This window comes from Rhinichthys klamathensis, unplaced genomic scaffold (assembly GCF_029890125.1).
Source record: "Rhinichthys klamathensis goyatoka isolate OS25496 unplaced genomic scaffold, OSU_Roscu_1.1 h1tg000079l_1, whole genome shotgun sequence".
NCBI lineage: Eukaryota > Metazoa > Chordata > Actinopteri > Cypriniformes > Leuciscidae > Rhinichthys > Rhinichthys klamathensis.
In genome coordinates, this window is record NW_026606621.1 from 2,073,608 (window position 1) to 2,094,215 (window position 20,608).

General features: G+C 38.0%; 1 long non-coding RNA gene across 1 annotated transcript; it reads right to left on the reverse strand.

Moving 5' to 3' along the window:
- Positions 1-7,990: 7,990 nt before the first annotated feature.
- LOC130085435 (uncharacterized) lies at positions 7,991-8,509 on the reverse strand. Its single transcript, XR_008807149.1, has 3 exons — positions 8,330-8,509; positions 8,148-8,221; positions 7,991-8,045 (listed from the first exon to the last, which is right to left on the reverse strand). It is a non-coding gene; the product is annotated as an uncharacterized LOC130085435 (long non-coding RNA).
- Positions 8,510-20,608: the final 12,099 nt, after the last annotated feature.

Here is a 20,608-nt window from a genome sequence, read left to right on the forward strand (position 1 = left end):
GTGTTTTCAAGGACAACTTTTTGGCCCAGACGCAGTAGATGCGAGGCGACAACTAGAGATGGTCTTATCATTGGGAGATAATAATAATAATAATACATTGTAATGCGCCTTTCTCAGACTCAAAGCGCGACAGCATGTACAGAGCAAAATAATCAAACATGGACAAAATATATATAAATCTATATAAAAAAAAACACAGCAATAAATTATAATTTAAAAGCTTGACTAAAAAGATGTGTCTTAAGAAGTTTCTTAAACCAATCCACAGATACGAGGGTCTGTGTGTCAGCAAGTGTCACACAGACAGATGAACAAAGGAACACAAGGAAACTCATGAATACAAACTAAAAGTCCCTAACAAGAAAACAAAAAACAAGGGGGTAATCCATCGACCGGAAGTTGAAGCCGGCCGGGTGCCGCCATCTTGTAGCAGAACTTCACTTGCGTTAGCATTTCCATTGACTCCCATTCATTTTGGCGTCACTTTGACAGCGAATAGCTTTACATCTGAGGCGTTTAAAGACTCCATTTGTCCATTATTTATTTCTAAAGAAACACGACAATGTATAAAGGGCTCCATTACCTTCTATGTTACATTATGGCTCCGTAGAAACAGTATTTGTAAAAATAGACTCTTTGCTCAAGTTCCCCGTCTCTGCAAGATTAACGTTGGCAATTTTCACGCACAGCTACTAGAAGATTAACGTCTGTCAGACAGGTTGCTCACGTCATCAAGCTTCGTTTGAGTCGGTTTGAGTCTGCGCGACAGGAACGGAAGTGCTCAAAAATCGCTAAAAATGGGTCGCTAAAAATCGCTGTCTATGACAAAAAACAGACACAACTGAATATTTGTAACACTGTGGCTCTACCATTGGAAAGAAACATAACGGTTAACATAGACCACCTGCGCCTTGATAACCAATCACATTACAGAATTGAAGTCATTGAATTTCGTTCCGAGTGGTGCGACTGCAATCACTGCATACGGATACCACAGAAATGAATGAGAAGTGCCATAAACGGAATCATGCCTGTCGTGCAATTATCCGTGACTGCATTTTTTTTTAGGTGTAAACTCTAAAAATAGATCAATCCAAATCGTATATTTAAGAGCTAACATATTGAAGATGGGCTGTCGCTTCATTAAATAATAAGCTATTTCCTCACAAAAATGGTTCATTTTAATCTGCGTAGTGAAGGCTCTCCTCCATTGACAAAAAAAATGCCTCTTGTCTCCTTGTCAGAGTCAGCTGGCGTTAAGCTTTTTTTCCGGCTAAGGTTGCAGGTTTCCCTTCAATTGGCTTTGTGACAACACAATCGGCTTTCATCGCCACTAGTTTTTTGACATCGGCTTGTTGTGTCACTGCCTTTATATGTTTTTTTTTCGCTTTCTGGAATGCTTGCTTTGATTGATTGTTTGTTTCACCTCAGACGCTTGTCGCCACAGCTCCGCCTTATTCTCCAGTGCCAGCGGTGTCGCTCTGTCCAATCAGCTCTCCATCTCTGTTGGCCGTCCCCCCGATGTCGTCAGCTACCTCACCATCATGGCTCCTCCCTCCATCGACTCCGTTTCGTCCTGACAGTGTGTTACAGGTATAAAACATTATACTGTTGAATATAAAGTCAAACCAAAAATGATTCAGACACCAGATATTATGGACACTATACAGGACACTATAGTTAATTTATGCAAGTGAGGATAGCAAAATAAAGTAAACAGTGACATATTATACACCCAATAGAATTTCATACAGTGGACTACCAGTAAAATTTATAAAAATTCAGGACAAAAAAAATTTATTCAGATACTTTGACCTGACCATGTTTTGGTTAAGTGTTTTTTCTTTAATTGTTAATGCGATCTTTTTACACCACAGACTGAACAAAATGAAGCATTGCTTGGTAATTGGTTGGCCTAAATTGGTAATATCTAATTGTGTACTTATATTTAACAGCTGACAGCTATTCAACCTAATTCATTTATGATACAGTCTAACAGAAGGATTGCCAAAACCAGTGAAATATCAACTGATTTGATAACTCTTTAGTTATTGTCATATTTTATTACCATTTTCTAAACTATAGCGAACAAACTGTGATAATGTGAGAAATATTGAAGATGTTTGAATAAATGTTGGTTTGACTATGTATTGTGAAATAGAATTCACACAAAATGTTTCATGTGCATATACATGATGTAGCTGCCTGATCAAAATAAGTGATTTTAATTGATGTGATGTCATGAGCCAACATCATTTCCTGTTCTGTCTCCTCCTCTTCCCTTTTGCATTGTAACTGAATGAGAGAGAACGTTAAGGACAATTCACTCAAATAGGCTGCTTATTTGTTCTTTTAATAATAATAATAATAATAATAATAATAATAATAATATCAAATCAACCTGACCATAACATTGGGGAAAAGCATTAAATGTGATTTTGTGGTGCCATCAACCTTTTCATTTTGCTATCATTTTCATCTCCAGAGTGATTAGTCACATAGCTCACATTTAGTAGATTGGTTTAAAAAAAAAACATTACTAAAAGCAACTATTTATTATCAGTCAAAGTAATATTTAAAGATCAAATTAACACTAAATTACCATTACGTTATGTCTAATCAGAAGAACATATCAAATCAACCTTACGTGAACTGTAAAGTAGCATTTTTGTTATGGATTGTACGAGGGAATAAGCGAAAGTAAAAGGTTAGCTTTGGCTATACTGATGAAATGATATTCTGACCCTTCTTCAACAAACATTCAACCACAATCAAATAAGAGTGTGTAATACAAGTGATTATGCTAGCAAGCTTTTTAAAACACTGCATTCAAAACAATCCTTCATTTATTAGCTGGACGTAGTGGCAGCCTGTTTTGTCTAATTAGCGTATAATGACTGTGCTCTAATCACTGCAAATCACCCCACAACATAATGAAGAGTTAAATAGTTAATTTTTCGACACAAATAGAACTATCTGAAACAAACCCACTTTCTTCAGACCTAATGAGTTTTCCATTAGTCTTCCAGCAAATGTTTACTCTTTTAACTATCTACCTGACACAGGGCCAAGCAAATTGAATTTCTCTCTTAGCTTAGACTTAGGTTATCTGTCTTTATTTGTATATAGCCCAATATATTTATTTCTCCAGACATTTCGCCTCTAAAAATATCAAAGAATATCTACCTGGAGAAAGATACAAGTCCATTTCACACTTTTAAAGTTAAAAATTTAACAGATTTAGACACTTCTTCTGTTTTGTGATATAGTGTAACAAATTTAGGAGACTTGGTTCAATTCATTGGTTGTTGATTGAATGGAGGTCGAACTGCAATGTGAGCTTGCAAAGAAAGGGGCGGGGTTTAAGCGGATGAAATGATTGGAGAAATCCGACATACGTTTTACTGGAAGATCAAGTTATGGCGTTTTGGTTAAAAAATACAATGTAAAACGAAAAGTAAACATATGCATGGATGAATAAAATCACAATAAGATCAATAACATGGATTTATCATGTCGACTTTAAGAGCCTTTCAAAAAAGAAACAGACCCTTGTAAAGCATCAAATGTGCTATAATGAAACAAAACTGATATTTTTGCTTTCAAATAAATAAAAAAAAATGGTCAGAATACATGGCTAATTATGAATAAAGTCATTCTTTTTAGAAGCAGTGTGTGCTAGCAGAGGCTAATGGGGCTATGCTAACCGGCCAGCCCTTGACCACTTGAAAATACCTCCAGCTCTTCCATTTCCGCTGATGTTTCCACTGTGTGCATAAAGTGAATAATCAATCCGGATCACAACACGCTAATGTAGACACACACTTTAGGGCCCTTTCACATGATGAAGCGAGCCAAGTTTGAAATAATCAGTCTAATTAGATTAGGCCATATTCCTGTGGGCTGTTCTGAGTGATGTCAGAATGCCAGGGATGACCTTGGGGAGTCTGTGCTCCAGTCCGGACCTTAAATGACAGATGACGGAGTGGGTGGTTTTGTGTGGTGATCATTGCTGAATGCAGATGAGCTGGCAGTCCGGAAGGCTGTTTCGGTTCCCAAGGGAGGTTCTGGGTTAGACACCAGGGAAAGATCAGAGGCTTTTGGGGAACTAATATTGATTTGTGTGCCAAGAAGTCGGGGTTTGGCTGGTTAGAATGATCCAGTTAGCCTCTGCTGGTAGATGTCGATAACTACAATATCCTGGGGTGGAAAGCATCTTTCTCTGTTGTCAGCCATTGACAGAATTTGTGTGGTTTGCAAGCAACTTTATGTAGTCTTGAATATTACAAAAATGATTTAATGACTCATTTTTGAAGGACTTTTAAATGCATTTAATGTATTCTTGTGGTGCCATCAGCTTGCTTTTTATTTGTAATTTTATTGTGATTTTGGCTCCAGGGCAGGGACGTGCACAGGAATTTTGTGGGGCAGTTGCTCTGACCTGAAAAAAGGGCACTACCCCCAAAACTCACGGGCTATATGAAGGAATATATTCAGTTGAATTTTGCCCATACAAATTGCCTTATCTGATCGTGTTTATGTCCAAACGCAATGCCTCATATTATGGTCTTATTATTATTTATAAAGATTGCAAACGTCAAAGATGACAGGTTTATGATATACAACTTTGTAAACAGTATACAAAATGTATTAACAATATGTTAAATGTCACCAAAATACACATGAGAAAAAGAGTTCCTCATATTATTGTTTATTGTTTTTTAATTATTATTATTATTTTAAATAAATAATCTGGATTGAATTGACAGATGGGGAAAAACTCGCTTCTAATAAAATAAAATAAAACGCTTAGATTTCGGAAAAAATACAATCCTTTTTTAACCTTTTGGCTTCCCGTACATTCAATTGTGCTTTTTGCTCATCTGGGCAACTACGCATGATTTGTAGTATGATTGCGTAAAGGGAACAGGAATTCCGGTAAGGAACAGAATCGACTGCTACACCCAGTGCCGATCCTGACCTCCCTGGGGCCCTAAGCAAAATTCTGCTAAGGGGCCCTCTGATGTCGTGAGCTATGTAAACCATTTGCCATTGCCACAGTCACACCTGACACTTCAGCACTCCCATCCTCCCCCCTTTAAACAAAACAGTCAAATAATAAGTACAACAATATAGAACAGAATGAGGTTCAAACACACAATATTTATTGAATAGAGTATTTTCTATAGAATGTTAAGATAATAAGTGAATATTATTAAGTAAGTGAATATTAACGTAAACATAAATAAGAAGAAAATAATAAATAATAACCCTGAGCTTTGGCTTTTGGGATTAACTTTGGTTCTTTCTACAGCCTGGGCATTTTCGGCATCAGTATGATTTTTTTATTTTTTTTTATTATGCATGTTGAAGCAATTCTTGATTTATGGTTATTATTTACTGAGGGATGTGCATCCATTTTGACCAGTATGTCCAGCTAATCAACATTTTTAATTCAATATAGCCTATAAATCAATAGTCAATCAATGTCAAATTGTCAATACATTGCTTTCTATCTTGCATAATTAGTGCAGTTGTTTAGAGTTTGTAACTACACTGAGACTTGATAATCAGTGTCTTGTTTTAAAAGTATAATGTGTACTTTGATTGGGAGTGGCATCATTCACGTGCATGTATTGTACAGTCTGGTCTCCACATATTTCTGCTTGAAAAATGCGAGTTTCATTTCGGCAACGCGCATATGAACGCATGATAACACACGCGGCGCGGTTATGTTTTCCGAACTGCAGTAAACAAACACCGTTGCACTTTGTCGTTTATCAAAATCAAACGTAATAAATAATTGTATTTTACTCTCACTTTTGTCAGCCACAAAGTGATGCAAGAGACGCACTGCCTGCCCAGCTAGGTTAGCAAGACCGAAAAACATCAAACTTTGCTGACATCAAACTTAGAGAGGAGAGAACACAAGTTTACCTGATTGTTGTTCCCGCAATTCACTCTCATGGTTTTTTTCTTCTTCCTCTTTTCGTGACCAGAAGGATAGTTTCGCTTCATTTTGTCGTGGATGTTGTAGCTACACATTTGACGGCGCGCTATGACTATGACACGAGATGGAGGCGTGGCCTTAAGTAATTTGCGTGGCCCTACCAAGGGGGTAATCCATCGACCGGAACCCAGATAGCAATGAGTCGGCGGACCACCGTCGGTTCTCCGGCGGCAGTAGAAGCGTCAGAATGGCGACATCGCAAACACGTTGGACGGCGCACCGCCGGCGGCAGCCGCTTTTTAAAAGCGGCAGCCGCCTTCCTACCGCCTTCGTTAAGCGGCCGGCCCGCGGGCCAACCGCCGTTCCGCCGCGCTTTATATTGAAGGCCGTCCTTCCGCGGCCCGCCGGAGGCAAACGCTATTTTCGAGCGCTCTGCCGCCGCTTATTCTGGCTAGATATATATATATATATTTTATTTATAGCATGCAGTTTATCAAGAATAATGATTGCTCAAACCAGACAAATTTACAATTGGCATTTTTATTCCACGTTTCAAAGTACAGTAACTGTCATTTAAACAAGATGTTTCAGATCACTGAAACATAACAGAAAAATAAATAAATCAATATACTAACATGCAGGTTTCCAATTCAATTTTGGATTCAAAAGGCTGCAATTACAACACTTACAATAAGTTTTCATATAAAAAGGACAGCTCTAGGGTAACAAATTACCAGTAAACATTATGACAAGTAAAGAGGATATTTGATACCAAATAATGTGCAAGATACCAAATAAATAAAAGTATAACTACATTTACAAGCCATTTCTAACAATATGATAAGTGGTAGTAATTTATAGTAAAGCTCTGGAGTAGAATAGGCCATTATAACGGCAATGCTGACCTGTGGCACAAGGATTTACAAGCTTTATTTGAAAAAGAAAAAAAGAAAGTAATTTCCACAGTGAGTGAGTGTAGTCTGACACTTCTGACTTCTTTAGGGGTCTTGATTCTACTGACTGCAAGATAAAGAAAGGATTCCAGTTGTCAGTGATTCTGGGGTGTCAGTAGTCAGTCTAGTTTTAAGTGGTCGGCTGTGGGTCCCTCTCAGCTGTGCGGCGCCTTTTTCTGCCTTCACGGTCAGATGCTCCTTTCAGGTAACGTGTAACGTTAACCTGGACCGCCTCATCAGTGCATCCTGGGTTGCCGGGTCCTTCCGGATGGCTAATATAGAAAATACAGATCTGTCATTTAATTTGAATTGCATGAGGACAATAGGACATACACATCTACTTAAATAAAAAAAAAATATCCAACTTACTTTGAACAATGGTCTTCAGGAACATGTCTCTAAAACATGCTTTATCCCCTACACCAAGCTGAAAATCCCAAAAAGTGTTACAAATTACATTTCTCTGAAGCTTCTCATAAATAAATAAAAATGTGAAAGGCTAAGGATTCAGACTGTAATATATGCAGTATACAATCTTAAATTTTACTTTATATCTAGGTCTACTACATGTACAGGTAGCCCCAGTGGGAATTAAACCGACAGCCACAGGTGCTGTTTGCAAGTTGTACCTAATTGCTCTGTGCAAGCAAACGTCTTCAACATTGTTTGTTGAACTTGCTTCACCTGCTCTTGAAGTAAGATTTTACAATTCGTATTTTTATATGTAATATTGTAGTGTTTATTATAAATGATTTATCTGTGCACTTCATTATTCTTTTAAAATTCATGTAGCCTTATAATCTTTAATCAAATACGTTACCCTTCCCTCCCCCTCGAAACGACTTCTCTTCTCTTCCGGTCATGTGCTATGGCGCGAGGGCGTGGCAACTCCCCTCAAACCGTGCTATGAGCAGAGATGGAGAACAGGAGCGCTAGAGTAAAACCCTGCCCTCCGTTCAATATACCGTTTCATTTTTAAATACGTCACAACACTGGAGAAAAGTCGTTTGTAACTTCCGGTTCATGCCGACTTCAAATAGAAGCAATAGTTTCCAAGACAAAAAAACTTCACAAATAACATCACTTACTTGTACTCAAACTCTTGGCTCTGTGAAGTGGAGTCTGGATTACTGGGGAGAAACCTGGTTGCGAGAAAGAGGAAACAGAAATTTGAAAATCTAACAAATGGTATAGTTTAGTGGCAGGATCAAAAATCCAGCATAACAGCAATAGATTTTACATACCAGTTCAGCATTTTCCTGGTTTTCTGGAATCGATGCATCTTTCTAGAGTTTTTTTTCTTGAGACTTCCAAGATTCTAGAGTAGGGAATAATGAATGAAAGAGTCAGTTATCCACAATAAACAGAAAATAAATTACACAGATGAAATACAGGAAAATCAAATACACAAGTCAGACCCATTTACCTGCTCCCTTCATGAACTTAAAATGATGTTTCTCCCAGGTGCTGTGTGGAGGTGTGCAGAGGATGGCTAAATTGTTGCCTTCGTCTTTTTGCTGAGGTTAAATGGGGGCCAATGGCACATGCTCTCGCTGAGCCACTCTTGCGGAACCACTGCAAATGGCAGATCCTCCTCGTTGATAAACTGAACAATGTGAACCATCTAAAATAGAAGAACATTTTGCATAAAGTATACTTTTTGATTAATTTCCAGGCAAAATCAATAACATTAAAATGCTCACCCCTTCAAAAAACGAGTCATTTTCACAAGTGGATCAACAGAAAACCATGTTCAGAAAAACACAATCATTTACATATACACACATATATACATATACACACATATATATATATATATATATATACACACACACATACATCGTTATTTTTGTAAGAAAACACCAAAAGTTAAACTTTCTAGATGTAAAGCTTTCTTTCTAGATGTAAAGCTTTGGCGATCTACTGTAGCTAGATACATTTCAACATGTCGAACATGCTTGAATTCAGTGAGTAAAAAAGGCGAAGCAGCATGTGTTAGCTAACACTGTAAGTTAATCTAGACTAGCAGCATGGTTGTCGAATCAAACAAAACATCATTATGTTTAGTTAGAAAACAACACAAGTTATACTGATCAGTCTTTCTTGTTGTAAAGATTTTGCTAACGTTACCATTCCCACGTGGGCGGGAGAATTGTCCTTCAGGATTTGGTTACGTAAGTTAGTTAATTATTCGACTGACCAATACTATCTTAAACCACATACTGTAGTACTCACACTTGCATAAACATACGTAAATATAGTTAAAAGAAGAAAAGAAAAAACTAACGCCAGGAAGAAACTAAGTAACGTTAGCTATGTCAGAAACATGACGAAAACTTTGTAAACAAGGCTAACTTACTAGCTTGACTAGTAAGGCAAGAACATATTTGAAAAAACTGAACTAAAAATGTAAAAAATGAACATAATATTGCGTTACACAAAAAGGAAAAATGTACTTACTTTAAAGATCGTAGTCAATGACTAGATAGGATATCCTCTCCAAATACTGAAATCGTGTGACGAGTGGCCACTGTTGTGTTGGTAAATCTGCTTCCGTTTTTTAGGTACTGCCCCTCTCGGCCGGTGGAGGTACTTCTCTGTTTGTGCTTTAATACTTTCTTAAACATTTGTACAGATTGCAAAACTCGCAATTGCAAATTAATCCCTTACCTGTAAAAGGTAAAATAAAAATAAAAAAATCGAGCTTGTAAAAAAATGAAAGACATAAACGAAATTTCCTGGGGTGACAGAGAGACTAAATATTTCTAAATATTTCACTTTATCTTTCAGGTCAAAACAGGGATTTTCATGTTTATTATAAATATTAGGCTACCATGGTTGCAAATTAATAAAAAAAATCTAAAGCATACCCAAGCTTTTGGCCAAGTTGCAGATGTCTTTCACTGTTCACTGATTTCAGGCATTGGTGAAAAGTCTAACTTCATCCATTTATTCTGCTAAATTGTTCATACCATGAATGAAATATTTATTTTAAAACCTAATCAGAATCAGAAAGATATTTATTGCCAAGTAAGTTTTACAAAAGGAATTCTTTTTGGACTATTTGTGCATCTCAATTGTGCATAAATCAAAGAAATGTAAAGAATTGTAACCTTAAGTGAATAAAATAATTCTATATATTTTACATAGGCCTATCACTGAATCGCTTCAGAGTTTCAACGTAATTTAAATGTATTTTCCTAAACCTTATCATGGAATCAGACTGAGTCAAATCTGTTATAAACCCTAATGACTTTTGGAGCAACAACAATAACAAAATTTGATATAATTCACATAATAATTATAATCGCTTTAAATGTGAAAGTTAAAATGCTGTCAGTTCCACTCATGCCAATGACATGGCTGGTCGATTTCAATGCGGCTTGCCGCCAGCCGGCCGCGGTTCATTTAGACGGCGGCAACCGCCAGAGAGAATGAAGTCGGCGGCCCGGCGGCTGTTCGCCGGCGGCATCTCGCAAGAAATGGGAGTGACGTATTCGGCGGCAAACGTTTCATCTCCGCCAGCGGGGCGCACCTATAGCCGACAGTTTGGGGCCGGCGGCAAAAAGAAGCCGTGCCGATATTTTTTGCTATCTGGGAAGTTGAAGCCGGCCGGGTGCCGCCATGTTGTAGCAGAACTTCACTTGCGTTAGCATTTCCATTGACTCCCATTCATTTTTGCGTCACTTTGACAGCGAATAACTTTACATCTGAGGCGTTTAAAGACTCCATTTGTCCATTATTTATTTCTAAAGAAACACGACAATGTATAAAGGGCTCCATTACCTTCTATGTTACACTATGGCCCCGTAGAAACAGATTTAGTAAAAATAGGCTAACGATTGCGTCATAACCACTCGACTCTCTGTCGCGCTGTACAGAAGTTACCGTACAGACAGGAGGAGAAGCTCGCAGGCAATCGGGGGGACGTCCCGTCAAGGGAGAAGCCCATAGATAATGAGTCCATAAAAGCAACGGAATACTTACTCCTGCTCACTCACGCCAAAGAACTCTTTGCTCAAGTTCCCCGTCTCTGCAAGATTAACGTTGGCAATTTTCACGCACAGCTACTAGAAGATTAACGTCTGTCAGACAGGTTGCTCACGTCATCAAGCTTAGTTTGAGTCGGTTTGAGTCTGCGCGTCAGGAACGGAAGTGCTCAAAAATCGCTAAAAATGGGCTTCAACTGTCTCAACTGAGTTCCAATGAGATGGCTCTGTCCACTTCTTATACTGTCTATGGGCCCTACGCCGGTCGTGTGCAGTCTATGGTCGCGTGCAGCGTTTGCCCTTCATACTGACTTTCACTTTCGGTGCCCGAATGGAAGTGAATGAGGCTTTGCTATTTTTTTTTTAATCTAGGCCTATGTGAAATTCTGCATCCATTGTACGATTTAATTTTTTTCTCGGAAGGGCAACTTGAGTGAGAAGGGCAACTTGAGTGAGAAGGGCATATGGGCAGTTGCCCGGGCAACCTGAGCAACCCCCCTGTGCACGTCCCTGCTCCAGGGCAATTAGTCACATGGCATTTAGGCTCAGTAGACTGGTTATAAATGAAGAAATGAAATAATAAAATAATGAAATGAAAAAAGACATAATTAAAAATAAAATAAAAATAAATTGTAACAGACAGTCTGTCTAGGGTAAAAAAAAAAAAAAACACATACATACATACATGCAGTATACATGCATAGAAAATGTCAGATTTCAAATTTAATACTTTGCATGTGTCATGCTCCAGCCAAGGAACTTCCATTGTGTCAATTATGTTCAGTTTGTTTTAGTTCTGGGACTTTTTACACGACACCGTTTTCAACTAAAAACGTAAAACGTTGTATCCGCTTTGGCTTTTCGTTTACACAACAACACAGTGACTGAAAATGCAAACTTTTGAAAACGGGTTTCAAAGTGCACGTTTTTGAAAACGGTCTCCGTGTAAACAACAAACGCGAATCTCTGAAGACGATGGCGTCATGCTTATCCACATTACGTGTTCAATCTACAGGTCCTTCTCAAAAAATTAGCATATTGTGATAAAGTTCATTATTTTCCATAATGTAATGATAAAAATTAAACTTTCATATATTTTAGATTCATTGCACACCAACTAAAATATTTCAGGTCTTTTATTGTTTTAATACTGATGATTTTGGCATACAGCTCGTGAAAACCCAAAATTCCTGTCTCAAAAAATTAGCATATTTCATCCGACCAATAAAAGAAGTGTTTTTAATACAAAAAAAAAAGTCAACCTTCAAATAATTATGTTCAGTTATGCACTCAATAGTCAATACTTGGTCGGGAATCCTTTTGCAGAAATGACTGCTTCAATGCGGCGTGGCATGGAGGCAATCAGCCTGTGGCACTGCTGAGGTGTTATGGAGGCCCAGGATGCTTCGATAGCGGCCTTAAGCTCATCCAGAGTGTTGGGTCTTGCGTCTCTCAACTTTCTCTTCACAATATCCCACAGATTCTCTATGGGGTTCAGGTCAGGAGAGTTGGCAGGCCAATTGAGCACAGTAATACCATGGTCAGTAAACCATTTACCAGTGGTTTTGGTACTGTGAGCAGGTGCCAGGTCGTGCTGAAAAATGAAATCTTCATCTCCATAAAGCTTTTCAGCAGATGGAAGCATGAAGTGCTCCAAAATCTCCTGATAGCTAGCTGCATTGACCCTGCCCTTGATAAAACACAGTGCACCAACACCAGCAGCTGACATGGCACCCCAGACCATCACTGACTGTGGGTACTTGACACTGGACTTCAGGCATTTTGGCATTTCCTTCTCCCCAGTCTTCCTCCAGACTCTGGCACCCTGATTTCCGAATGACATGCAAAACTGAGCAACAGTCCAGTGCTGCTTCTCTGTAGCCCAGGTCAGGCGCTTCTGCCACTGTTTCTGGTTCAAAAGTGGCTTGACCTGGGGAATGCGGCACCTGTAGCCCATTTCCTGCACACGCCTGTGCACGGTGGCTCTGGATGTTTCTACTCCAGACTCAGTCCACTGCTTCCGCAGGTCCCCCAAGGTCTGGAATCGGTCCTTCTCCACAATCTTCCTCAGGGTCCGGTCACCTCTTCTCGTTGTGCAGCGTTTTTTGCCACACTTTTTCCTTCCCACAGACTTCCCACTGAGGTGCCTTGATACAGCACTCTGGGAACAGCCTATTTGTTCAGAAATTTCTTTCTGTCTTACCCTCTTGCTTGAGGGTGTCAATGATGGCCTTCTGGACAGCAGTCAGGTTGGCAGTCTTACCCATGGTTGCGGTTTTGAGTAATGAAACAGGCTGGGAGTTTTTAAAAGCCTCAGGAATCTTTTGCAAGTGTTTAGAGTTAATTAATTGATTCAGATGATTAGGTTAATAGCTCGTTTAGAGACCCTTTTCATGATATGCTAATTTTTTGAGACAGGAATTTGGGGTTTTCATGAGCTGTATGCCAAAATCATCAGTATTAAAACAATAAAAGACCTGAAATATTTCAGTTGGTTTGCAATGAATCTAAAATATATGAAAGTTTAATTTTTATCATTACATTATGGAAAATAATGAACTATCACAATATGCTAATTTTTTGAGAAGGACCTGTATAGTCTTTCATCACCATCTAATGGCCTGGCAGCAGAACACAGCGTTTTTAGTCGTTTTTGCAAATGCGTGTGAATGGGGATCGTTTTGACGTCTGCACGCGGGAAACTCAAAGAAAAACTTATCAGTTTTAAGCATATCTTTGTCGTGCACCCTAAGTTTGTATTTCATCAGTTTCTGTTTTCCTTTGTTCATTTTCCCACTGCTCCTTTGTTACCATGGTCACCGTCATTGTGAGTTTGTTTGGTTCAGCTGTGTGTGAATAATTACCTCGTCTGTATTCTATACTTATGCTCCGTCACACTCAGCCCTTTTTTCTGTAACGCTCAAATCCACAGAAGACAAAGATGATCATAAAATAACAGATTTATTACAAACTCCATGTGAACACGAACAACAACCGACAATGGGCAAAGAAGAAAATGGAACTTAAGTACTATACAAACAAGGTAATTATTCACACACAGCTGAACCAAAGTAACTCATAATAACTTTTGATTATTCGATGGGATACACTTATAGTCTTGCGAAACCTGCAAGTGTTTACAGAGCTTTTATTTATTATATTTTACAGTACTTTGCATTAAATACTTTGCATTTTAAAATAAACTTCTACAGTTGCAAATGTTGTACAAAATAGGCCTACACATACCATACTAATCTTTGCACCAATAAAATGTGCAACACTTTATGTTTTTACAACCAAATTATATGTTTCTAATTAATTTACATTAAAGTGGAATGTTTTCCTCGACATCTCGCGATTTCGGTGCACATGAGTTCTCGAACATAATGCATGATGGGATACGCTTAGCCTCGAATACTAGGGATGTCCCGATCCGATCACGCGACCGGAAATCGGGCCCGATCACATGGTTTCAGACTCGATCAGAATCGGACGTTACCTCCCGATTTGGACTCGGATATATGTAAATTAGGGGTGTAACGGTACATGTATTCGTAATTATTGAACCGTTTCGGTACGAGGCTTCCGGTTCGGTACGCATACAATCCGAACGATTCCTAGGACCATTTTTCCTGCAGACAAAATCCGCGCTGGCGCGATCACCGCAACGTTACGCAACATCAAATGGCAAACGTAATGAAAGCGGAACGAAACTGCGCTTCTCATTATATTGTGCTTAACGGACCATTTATCAGTTCGGACCAGCAACATCTGTATATTTTACATTTAAACATTTAAATGTTATCTTTAATGTGATTACCAAAACATTATTTGTTCATCCTTCAAAGATTACCCCCATTTATAAACCTGAAAGTTTCAAGATGTAGGAAAACTCAAACTTATTTAAAAATAGTTGTTCTTTTAATAAATAGGAAATTTCTCTGGCATTTCTTTCTTTTTGCTGCATCGTATCAAACCGAAGCGCAAATTTTGTGAACTGTTACACCCCTAATGTATATATTCTCTGAGGTGCTATTTGTTTTTATATTAGACTTTTTCTATATTTACTGTTGCACTAAAGTCCAAAAGTGAAGATTTTATGTTATTTATTACTTGATTGTTCAAGCTACCTCACAGAAGTGCTCAGTTAACAGAGTTGTTGAATGTTAAAATAAGGTGAATTATATAGTTTTTTTCTCTCTTCTTTAATCTTTTTTTATGTATTATAAGTATCGGATCGGGACTCGGTATCGGTAGATACTCAAAACCAAATGACTCGGACTCGGACTCGAGGGCAAAAAAACCTGATCGGGACATCCCTATCGAATACCGCCCCGAAGAGGTATTCAAGATAGTGTGCATTAAGGGCACTGCACTTTGACATTTTTAAGACATGGGACAGTCCTGCGAACTTACTTCCTGTCCGTGCACGCGCTCTCAAGTGGCTATTTGGGTGTGGGTAAATGTGGGTATTTGGTCAAGGCAATTGAGATGAACGGGAATGCTAATGGATAGCGTCCTTCAGGTATTATAGGCCTCTTTGGTTCTTTTTTTTTTTTTAAGTGCATTAGCTGGACATCATTCGTTATTATGAAGGGATTTAGTGAATTAAAGTAATTATTCTTTGATGCTTAGAAACTTGCAGTAAAATATCTCGAAATAGTGACACTAAGCATTTTCTCATGTAAGCCTTTGTGCCATATATTACATTTCAAAGCAGTGTGAGATCTCACGGAAGAATATCATCTAAGTAAAGTTCTGACCCAAAGGAAACATCTTCTGAAAACTTCCCTCAACATTTGAGTCTGAAAAGCATCTAAAAGCTGGTTTATGCCTGCTTCATAATCTGGTAATGATTTGATCCCTGGTGCTGGATTCTTTAAATATCCTGCTAAAGGCAATAGAAATAATGCATCGGAGCGATTACTGCCAGCCATGTCTTATCTGCTATTAGACTCCTTAGCATTTGGGGCCATAAATAATCCGAGCAGGCTATGTTAATCATGACACCTTAAGACATCAAACATATATAGTTGTATTTCAGTTGTCTTCATTTGCTATGCCTTCTAAAGCCTAGCATGGAGAATAATATGCTGGCGGCATAACATCCAGGCATTGCCGGAAATTGCTAAAGCAAGCAATCGTAGACGAATTGGGGAACGTTGGATACAATGCAGGTGAAAATGTGCAAATCTTCTATAGAGTAATGGAGGATGTCAATTCATGCTCAAATAGAATGTGACACGTGCGGTAAGTGCTGGTGAGGGGGATATAGTGCTCGAGGCTTTTCACTGTGTGCTTGGCAATTCTCCAGGCAATGCAGCCAAGCCCGGAAAGGTAATGCGCTTAGTGCTCGAGTTGCACCTTCCATGTAATCAGAAAATTATTTTTTTTTTCTTCTTCTTCAAACACCTCCTTTTGGAAGCATGAGAAATTATCAGGACGCAGGCAAAAGCGTCATTTTCATAATAAATCATGGGTCCCATTTTTATTTGGGGTTTTGTATTTTGTACTACCACAGTATACAACAATGATATATCACAGATATGTGGTATAATTGTGTTGTGTGTAAATTATTTGTAAGACTTTTTTTAAGCATGACAGCTGGGATCTGAAGTTGGATAGCAAAGTGACCAATTAATCAAAGTACTATACATTTTATCATGGTTTGACACATTTTATTTTGTAATTTATTTTATTGTAACAGCCACTCGTATATACCGTTCAAAAGTGTGGGGTCAGAACTTTTTTTTTTATGTTTCCTAAAAAACACGCACCAAGGCTGCCTTTAAAACTAAATTCAAATTTAAAAATACAGTAAAAACAGTAATATTGTGAAATATTATTGTTTTCCATATGAATATATTTAAAAATGTAATTTATTGCTTTGATCTAAAAGCTACGGTGGCCGAGAGGTGCAAAACAAAACACAATTATAAAAACAAAATAACAAATCTAAAAACAAAATACCAATTCAGAAAACAAAATAACAATTCAGAAAACACAACAACAATTCAAAAAACACAACAACAATTCAGAAAACAAAATAACAATTCAGAAAACACAACGACAATTCATTCAAAACGGAAAAGGTAGGTATATTTTGAGAATGGCATACTTGTCGCTGATTGGACGAGACACCTGTCAATCAAGCCAGAACCGGAATCAAGCGATTACTGGAAGTACCGAGGGTAGAAAAGCGATTAGTTTTTGTTATTTTAATCAAAGAAACTTTAAAACCATGTGTACATATTTTTTTAGTACCGCATGAGCTCATATTAATTTAAATATCAACTATCTAAAAAGTGTGCATCATGCCTGACATCTACATCATGAACAATTTACAGATGGTTTTATGACTGTAAGTCTTTAAAATGCTATTGGAATTGTGTGTACCAATGTCGTATGTAACTTTAGAGACGATCACGGTTCCTAAATGTACGAATATCTAGGCCAGCTTATGCCAGTAACATTAGCCTATACTTCACAGGGAATCACTTAAGGTAAAACTTTGCGCGTTACGTTCATATTCTGGTCCATCTGCTTACCTGTAGCCTATTCATTTTAGCCTAAATCCCCAATAAGGTGGGAGTTTGGTCTTTTATTGTACTGTGTTTTGTCCATTGAGTTACTTTAAGTGTCCTGACCGCAGGGTGATCCTGGACAATGACGTATTGAAGGAATCCCCAATTCTGCAGCACAGCGCCGAGATATAAAGTTAAAGGGTTAGTTCACCCAAAAATGAAAATTCTGTCAGTATTTACTCACCCTCATGTTGTTCCAACCCCGTAAGACCTTCGTTCATCTTCGGAAAACGAATTAAGATATTTTTGATGAAATCTGAGAGCTGGATCACTCCTCCATACTAGTCCATAGGCTTTTTCAGGGATTGAACTTGCCGGACTCGAAAAGTTATTAAAGACATCGTTAAAATAGTCCAAGTGACTACAGTAGCTCAGTCTTAAGTTTATCAAGTTACGAGAATACTTTTTGTGCGCAAAAACAAACAAAAATAACGACTTTATTTCAACTATTCATTTCCTTCTCTTTGGGCCTCTAGTCAGTTAACGTAGTGTGATTCCGTAGAGCTACGTCACACGTAGGCTCACTATTGGCCGACGCTGGTCATGTGCGTGATGCGTGTGACGTACAACAACAGAAGCTTACGCTATTACACTAGTGAACTGACTCGAGGCCCACAGAGAAGGAAATGAATAGTTGAAATAAAGTCGTTATTTTTGTTTGTTTTTGCGCACAAAAAGTATTCTCGTCGCTTGATAAACTTAAGACTGAGCTACTGTAGTCACTTGGACTATTTTAACGATGTCTTTAATAACTTTTCGAGGCCGGCAAGTTCAATCCCTGAAGAAGCCTATGGACTAGTATGGAGGAGTGATCCAGCTCTCAGATTTAATCAAAAATATCTTAATTCGTGTTCCGAAGATCAACGAAGGTCTTACGGGGTTGGGACAACATGAGGGTGAGTAATTACTGACAGAATTTTCATTTTTGGGTGAACTAACCCTTTAAGGAAACTAAAAAACCGAGAAAAAATATATGTCTACTACTTCAGATTTAACGTTTGATCTGTACATCAGCATTGGGGAATAACATTATAATCTCATTCACGGTAGAGAAAGCTGCATGTACAAAAGTAACCGTGAAGACTTCAATGTAAAAACCTATTTTTTTACAGTCTATGGTAAAAACGAATCGCTTTTCTACCCTCGGTACTTCCAGTAATCGCTTGATTCCGGTTCTGGCTTGATTGACAGGTGTCTCGTCCAATCAGTGACAAGTATGCCATTCTCAAAATATACCTACCTTTTCCGTTTTGAATGAATTGTCGTTGTGTTTTCTGAATTGTTATTTTGTTTTCTAAATTGTTGTTGTGTTTTCTGAATTGTCATTGTGTTTTCTGAATTGTTGTTATGTTTTCTGAATTGTTATTTTGTTTTCTGAATTGTCGTTGTGTTTTCTGAATTGTAATTTGTTTTGCACCTCTCGGCCACCGTAAAAAGCTGAATTTTCAGCATCATTACTTGTCACGATCATGCCAGGCTCTCCCTCACTCATCCGACCATCACACTCACCAGAATACTGAACATGGACTACATTTCCCATCATCCTCCCTGGCACTCAATCACACACTCATCAGACCTCATCACCGGCACCATAAATAGAGCACACACTATTGGTCACTGTCTGGCCTTGTCTGATGTTACAGACCACTTACCTGCTAACTTGCTCGTTTACCTTGATCGCCAATTCCGTTCCCGTTCCAAGTTGATCTCCAGTCAGCTCATTCATCTCAGGATCTGCAAGTACTCAACCCTGTTGTTCAGTCATCCCCTGTCTCAACATGTTTCTCTTTTGTGTGTGTGCTCTCCAGGATCTGAAAGCAAAAGACTCTAAATTAACAATAACACCTATTCTCACCATATACAATCTCCAGAATCATTACTTGCACTCTTAAAAATAAAGGTTCCAAAAGGAGGTTGTTGTAGTGATGCCATAGAAGAACAATTTTGGGTTCCCCAAAATGTTTCTATAGATTATATAAAACAAAAACTTAAAAAAGTTATTTTAAGAAGTGTTCACTGAAACTGTCTTTAACCTTTCAGTGAACACTTCTTACAATGACCTTTCTTTTTTTTTTTCTTAGTGTGAAGAGCATTTTAATCATCTAAAGTACGTTTTTCGGAATGGAAAGTTTCCATGGATGTTAAAGGTTCTTGATGGAACCATAAATGCCAATAAAGAACCTTAATTTTTTTAAGAGTGTACTTGTTTTACGATTGTGTTTCTGCCAAAACTGTTATTAAACACCTGTTTTTGGTTTTACCTGGTTTCCGTGTCATTTACATTTGAGTCTTTATGTGACATTACTCCAGTCTTCAGTATCACATGATTCTTCAGAAATCATTCTAATATTCTGATGTGCTGCTCAAGAAACATGTATTATTATCAATGTTGAAAACAGTTGTGCTGCTTAATATTTTTGTGGAAAACATTATATTCTTTGATCCACTTTTTATTTTCTACTTACTAAGTAACTTTGCAACTACACGTCATCTAACTCTCATTGGAGTATTCAAACTATTATTAGACTATTAGGGTTCGGGTAAGTAGAATAAGTTGACATGTTGTTACAAAGTTATTTTTAGTCCATAGAATGTCTGTGGTAAAGTGCATCTCAATAAAGTGCTAGCAGATATTAAGAAAAGAGTCTACTAATACAGTGTTTCCCAACCCTGTTCCTGGAGGCACACCAACACATTTCCCGACTCTTCCTAATCAAACACACCTGAATCAACTGATCAGCTTGTTAGTAGAGACTCCAAGACCGGTAATAAAGGGGTCAGATGAGGGAGACCTCCAAAATGTGCACTGTAGGTGTGCCTCCAGGAACAGGGTTGGGAAACACTCTACTAATACTCTAATGAGAGTTAGTTGACATGTACAGTAGGTGCAAAGTTACTTGGTAAAACGTCTAAAGTGGATCATCGAAATAAAGTGATACCGATCAATTCAATGTGTGATCCTTGCTAAACAAAGGTATTAAAAAATGATCCTGACCCCAAACTTTTGACCAATAGTCAAAATAAAATAAAATGACCAGAGTGCACTCAATTGTGGCATACTCTATAAGTGGAATTCCCATAAACACTTTCATTTTAATAAGTAAATTGTGTGCTTAGGAAATGCATTGTGGC